This window comes from Lycium barbarum, chromosome 11 (assembly GCF_019175385.1).
Source record: "Lycium barbarum isolate Lr01 chromosome 11, ASM1917538v2, whole genome shotgun sequence".
Classification (NCBI taxonomy): Eukaryota; Viridiplantae; Streptophyta; class Magnoliopsida; order Solanales; family Solanaceae; genus Lycium; species Lycium barbarum.
The window spans coordinates 29,221,192-29,228,017 of NC_083347.1; the positions used below are offsets into that span (position 1 = coordinate 29,221,192).

General features: G+C 34.4%; 1 long non-coding RNA gene across 3 annotated transcripts; it reads left to right on the top strand.

Moving 5' to 3' along the window:
* Nucleotides 1-313: 313 nt before the first annotated feature.
* On the top strand, nt 314-6,064 carry LOC132619225 (uncharacterized). 3 transcript variants are annotated; one of them, XR_009574622.1, is made up of 3 exons: nt 368-776; nt 2,965-3,055; nt 3,189-6,064. It is a non-coding gene; the product is annotated as an uncharacterized LOC132619225 (long non-coding RNA). The 3 variants fall into 3 exon arrangements; XR_009574621.1 differs by having other exon boundaries at nt 369-776; nt 4,421-6,064; XR_009574620.1 differs by having other exon boundaries at nt 314-776; nt 2,965-6,064.
* Nucleotides 6,065-6,826: the final 762 nt, after the last annotated feature.

Here is a 6,826-nt window from a genome sequence, read left to right on the forward strand (position 1 = left end):
TAAATATTGCTATTTTTTTATCTCAAAGAGAGGAAAATAGTTTTCTTTTAAACAAGTCTTTTCTTTTAAAAAGTATTAATAAATTTTTGTAGCAACCACGAATATAATAAAGTTTTAGATACGGAGCACAAACTCATGCTTCGTGTGTGTGTATATATATATATATATATATATATATATATATATATATATATTATCACTATCCAAATATAACTACATATATATAAATATACTATAATGTAAAGTGTTAGGCCCGTGCGCAGTACGGGCATAAGCCATCTAGTGCTATACAGAAGCACGGGTTTGGGGCATATCGTCTTCCAATCAGGTATTTACGTAAATAAAAGCAAAAGTGAGGGCAACTTTAAAACCAAACGCTCCACCGCTTCGTCCCTTTCACCTCTAGAATATACTCTGGCACGGGAGGTCTGCTCCTCTTTCAATTTTTGTCCAAAATCTCATCTTTTTTTATTTCCTCTTCTTTCATTTCTTTGCCTTTTCAAGCTCGCTTCAGATGTTTAACCGTTGTCGACGTCTTCTCTAACCCAATTCATAAAGCGCACGTTTATTTGAATGTAATATTAGCTTTGGGTGCTCACGTTTCCTATACTGGTCTTCTATTTCCTTTGAAGTGTGGATGTCTGCTTTTCTTTGCACGTTACATTTTGATATAAGTTATGTTCAGCTTTTTAAATGTCAATGGATGCATTTTTTGGAGTTTCGGACATGGTGCGGCAGCATTTTTGGGGATCCCCTGCAACATAGCAAATTTGAAGGTTGGATTTTCACTTTTGAAGTCAAACTTAATTAATTCTATTGCTCTTTATGCAACTTCAATGCACAAGTTGTTAAGGTTCACCTGACATGAATTTGGATCAAGGGATATTTAGTTATTGATTCGTTAGAGGAAAAAACATAAAAAGTTTAAAAAGTAAAGTTTTTAGATAAAAGGATGTTATATCTAGGCATAAATAATGAAAATAGCAATACTCCTATTAGTTTTCAATGAGGTTTACTGATAAATGTATGTAGCTGTACCCTGCGACGAGTTCGTATTCGAGGAGATCCTTTGGTTCGTCTCCCGATCCGGATCGGGTAACAGGAACCGTTTGTTTAACATTGTGGATTTTCAGAAATCCTTCCATGCAATTTAGAGGAATAATGTTGAGAGTTCTGGTGAATCTCGACCGTTACTTGGTGGATCTACTAAAAAATTAGTGTGTTAAAAAGATTAGAAAATTTGTGATCTTGCAAAAGGAAGTGGCGAAAAGAAGGACTTCGAGGACTTAGTCATCCCGAGTTGTTTTGGTGACGGACGCCAGATTGTAAAGAGTGTCTGTTATTCTTTTCTGAATTTCACATTATATTCTCTTAAAGGTTCAGAAAAAGTTTGTAAAAATACTCAGTAATTAATATACTACTCCTCATGAAATGAAAGATTTTTATTTCTTATCTTTTAGTGATGGAAATTAATAAATGAGATTTGGCTTTTGATTTGATGATCGCGAGCTTCAGAGAGAAAAATGGAAAATAGCTTGAATATTCTTAAGTTTGCCATTTCTCTAGATGTAAATGTATCACACGTCCTACTCTAGCTAATACAAAGAATTTGAACGTCATTTTTGACTCACCTTATGTAGATTGATTAAATCTCTGTAATGTATCCAAAGCGAGTCCTATTAAAACTCTGAATTTGTTACTTTATTCTTTAATGCATAGAGATTTGGAAGGTAAAAAGGTTGTGTTGTATTCGACATTTGAAGATATTTTTTGGAAATCTTTTTGGAGAAAATTTCTAAAAAAACCATTTTTGTTTGGATGATTGTTATTTCAAAAGTAATTCTGAAAAACTAACCGTGTTTGAATGGATGTTTATGAGAGAGCAGAAAAACAAAAATACGACCTATCATTTTAATGAACTTTCAACCAAACCCTTCATATGAAGAGAAACCTTACCTGATCATGTGATTATTCATAATCTCTCATTAGTTTTAGTCTCCCATGCCACACTGATGCAATTTTTGGCATGGAACTTGAATTGGCATCCTTTACTTACCTACTGCATCAGATTTTCTTTAACCATAATGTGTTCCAAATCAGTGTTCCCTTTCCACTATTCCATTAAAATATTGTTGCCGCTGATATGTTTTATATAGGAAAAGAGACAGCAAATCAAGCTCCAGATAATTTGAAAGAAGTTCTCGATTATTTGGATCTGAGGACAAAAGAGAGCTCCAATAGAGACTAATAGGTTGAAGGCATTGCTAAGAGCTGTTTCTCTACTGCTCTTATCAAGTCTACTTGATTGTTTCTACATAAAGCCCGATAAAGATTGATAAGTTGTTATTATAGTGTATCTTACTTTCTGTAGCAAATTTCTCTGGATTTGCTTATGCATGAGACCATTTGAGCAATTTCTATGTAAGTTGATGAAAATATTTTTATGCGAAAAAACTCAACTTTTATATATATTGACCAATTGAAACGTCTAATCGCATGAGTCTATCTTTGTATCTTTTTCAATTTTGTTGGAATAGTTGACTTCATTTCTTTGTAATAACTAATTTTTGTATAATCTATTTAACAGTAACGAGAGGATGGTCATGTATCGTTTGTCAGATTAAGAATCTGTCCTCCTTCCGGACAAAATAAACGGATGATCTGTCCATTTCTGCCTACTTATGTTGCTTCTGTTGGAATAACGCTTAACTGTCCTAATACTTGGTTGAATTTGAACTAAAAGTACAAATTGTCGAGTTCAAGTGCTCTTCATGATGCTTAGATTCGTAGTTCCAATGTATTTCTTAGGACTACTTGACAAGTAACATAAGAGGAGCAAACTTGAATTATCCGAAGCTAAATGTTGGTCTCCTTCAAGTTGTCATGTCCATGGATCTCATGTCATTCCCTCCATTCCTTTAATATATTTATCTCATCTTATAGTAGAAAAATTGGTAAATGCAGAGACACTTTTTTCGATAGGTGGACTCTACTCTGGAATTAGTTGAAGCCTACATGAACTGTCTACTAATTGTGAAGTGAATTTTGAGCTCTGGTAAGTGCTCTGCAGTTGAGTTGATGTGGTGTCACTTCCTTTGTTTTGTTGATAATCTGCTAAAGTTAGATATTTACTAATGCCTTTTGCTTTTCGGACTCAGTGTCCTTATGCATTACTTTACTTTTTCCAGATCCTAAAATTCAATAGGAAACTCAAGAAGTGTTACTACAAAGTGAATCTACATCCTTCGTGTTAGTTTCATGTATTGTATTGAACATTATACTTATCGCGGACTTTTCCAATGACAATCATTAGATTTTCTAAATATTAAAAGTATGTGGTATCATTGTTTGTATTATAAACGTTCTTACTTTTCAGATGTGATGTTTTTGTTTTATTTTTCATTATGTTCAGATAAATATAGCCTGCTAAAGCTGACACTCTAGATCTTTCCTACCTAGCCACTTCTTCGTAGAGGAGGATAACAATATAATTCTTCACTCCAACCCTGAAAGGCAGGGAGCTCATCAATTAAGTTAGGCTCAACCGTTAATATGTATCAGGAGTTATAGAACAAATGCTATTTGAATTTTATTGTCCTTATTTAATATTTTTTTTTGTAGTTTAGTAACTAAACCGACTCATTTTTCGTGTTGGGCTCGTGCTTGCTCGGGCTTGCCACCATCTAGTATATATATAAATATAGATTCGGCAGGGCATGACAATGCGGGATACTAATTGGCATAATAAGCCTACGCTTTTTCAAATTGGCATCTGCTAACCAAATATACATTTCTTTTAAAATGTTTGACAGTTTCTAATCAATTCCTTCACCGAAAAAATAGATCATTTTCTCTCATCCTTTAATATATTTATCCTTAAATAAGCCTCATTACACGTTAACCTCTTCTTTGAAACTATAGATATTTATTCCCCCCCCTCCCCTAATTGTTATATTCTCCAAAATTTATAGTGGAGTTGATATAGTCTTTGTCGAGTTTCAGTCTTCTTAATTTGTTATATTGTGAAGTACTTTGTATACATTCAAATATATATTTTGTAATACCATATATGTATTATGATATATATTGTGAAGTACCATGTATAGTGATATGTATTGTGAAGTAGTATGTGTGTGTGTATATATATATATATATATATATATATATATATATATATATCACACGTAAGAAGGTGAACTAATTTTGGATTCTACCCCTATTATTACGTTATATCAATTTTTAAGAATGTGTAATATAGAGTGATTTTTCATTGCCCCCTTATTTGTTTGTTCTATCTATGGAATACCTTTCAAGATCATTGAAGACTTTGAGGAATATCCCTGATTTCAACTACCATACAAAGTGTGAGAAACTAAACTTGGTGCAGCTGGGGTTCGCTAATGATTTACTTATTTTGTAGGGGTGACATAGGCTCTGTACAATTGATGTAGGATTGTTTTGCTAGATTCTCACAGGCCTCTAGACTGATTGCTAACCTGAGCAAAAGCTCCATTTATTTCAGAGGGGTTGGTCAACATGAACAACAAGAGATTATCCAGACTCTGGGCTTTACTAAAGGTGAGCTCCCATTTAAATATTTGGGAGTACCTCTGAGCACAAGGAAGATCTCCATAGCCCAATGTCAACCATTAGTAGACAAGATACTAGGTAATCATGGACTGCTAAATATCTATCTTATGCTGGAAGATTGTAATTGTTGAAGACGGTGCTATTCTCTGTACAAGTATATTTGTCACAGATTTTTGTGATCCCTAAGAAAATTCTTAAGCTGGTAGAGACAGTATGTAGAACATATCTGTGGACAGGTAGGACTGTGGCTTCTAAAAAAGCTCCTTTAGCTTGGGAAACTGTATGCAGCCCACGAATTTAACGTAATTGACTTATATACGTGGAACAAGGCTGCTATCTGTAAGTTGTTGTGGAGTATTTGCAAAAAGAAGGATAGACTTTGGGTGCAATGGATACATGTATATTATGGAAAGGTACACACAATATGGCTTAATGTGCCTAAGCAAGCTTCTTGGGTTGTGAGGAAAATCATGAAGGCTAAGGAGTATATCGAGACTGCTGGGGTAAGCATGGATGAGATAGTGATCTGGGAAAAATTCTCAATCAAAACTATGTACTTAAGACTGAGAGGTACCTTTCAAAAAGTTCCATGGAAGAAGCTAACTTGCAGTAATGGGGGACTACCTAAATGGAACTTTATTCTAATTCTAGCAGCTCAGAGAAGACTACTTACTAGAGACAGATTGGCGAAATAGGGGATGATTGATGAGACTGTGTGTCCACTATGCATTGTGGAGAATGAATCGATTGAACACTTATTCTTTAGCTGCTTATTCTCCACTAGTGTTTGGAGTAACATTTTGACCTGGCAAGGACTTAATAGACATATACTTGGTTGGCAAGAAAAGCTTAAGACTGCAAGTGACTATGCCAAAGGGAATTCTGCTGATGCCATAATTTACAGGATGACTATTCTGCTTATATACATCAGATTTGGCAAGAGAGAAATTTGAGGATATTTCAACATCAAAGTAGACCTGTAACTCCTATGATTAGAATGATTATCCAGGAGGTTGTAGGAAGGGGTGCAATGCAGAAAAAGCTCTCAAGGAAGTTATCTGAACTCAACTTTTATCCTTAATATGGTGGTCTTAGTAGCTTATTGGAGGTGTAGTGGATGAGTGGTATGAGTAGTGAGCAGCCTTGGGGCATTATGTCCAAGGTTGCTGGTTGGAATTTTGAGAAATTACAGCTTTGTAAAGTTATACTTTTTGGTAATAAAATTCATTAGTTGTCAAAAAAAAAAATATGTAGATGATTTTAAAGGGATAATATTATGTTCAGAGTGATTTTAGGAGAAAGGATAGTTTACTTAGCATGATTTTAGGGGTTAGATACCAGATTGGCTACACAATGCCATTATTTTTAGGTTTACTTTTGCTAAATATGTTTTGGGTCAAAAGAATGTCAATTTTATGTATGACTTGTACCTATATGTCAATTTCCCTATAATGAATGTTTGGGCATTTTACAAGACTAACACTCTTATCACTGAGCTATAGGGGCTTTGTTGGGTTTTATCAAGGATAGAGTTCGAACAAAAATAAAAGGTTGGAAGGAACGATTCTTAAGTCCAGCAGGAAAAGAAGTATTATTAAAATCGGTCTTTTCAGCTATACCCACATATGCCTTGACATGCTTTAGAATGCCAGATGGATTATTTAAAGAGATCACATCTTTGTTTAATATATTCTGGTAGGGGCAAGACGAGGGGGTACGGAAGATACATTTAGAGAAATGGGAGAGACTTTGTGATGCAAAAAGCAAAGAAAGTCTTGGGTTTAGAGATTTAAAAGCGTTCAATATAGCCTTATTGGCTAAAACGGCTTAAAGGGTGTTGAAAAATCTAGACTCGTTACTGGCTAAAGTTTTGAAAAGCAAATATTTCTCAAATTCTTCTTTTATGAATGCAGAGGTAAAAGGATCATCTTCGTGGATTTGGAGAAGTTTGATGTGGGGAGTATGGTCTGAGCCATGTGTCACAACCCAATTTCACAAGTGGCGCAGGTACCTACCTATCCCACCTCGGTAGGTGAACCCTTAACCCAACATTCACAAACACAATATAAATAGCGGAAGAAGATAAAGTAACGTAAATCTGACATATGAATATATAATAAATGTAGAAGTAAATCAAAAACCACCCCAGTATCTGGAAGTAATATTAATACATCATTAATCTCAATAATGTCTCAGAATAGCAAAGTAAGACATAATAGAAGAAGAGTCTTCGGGT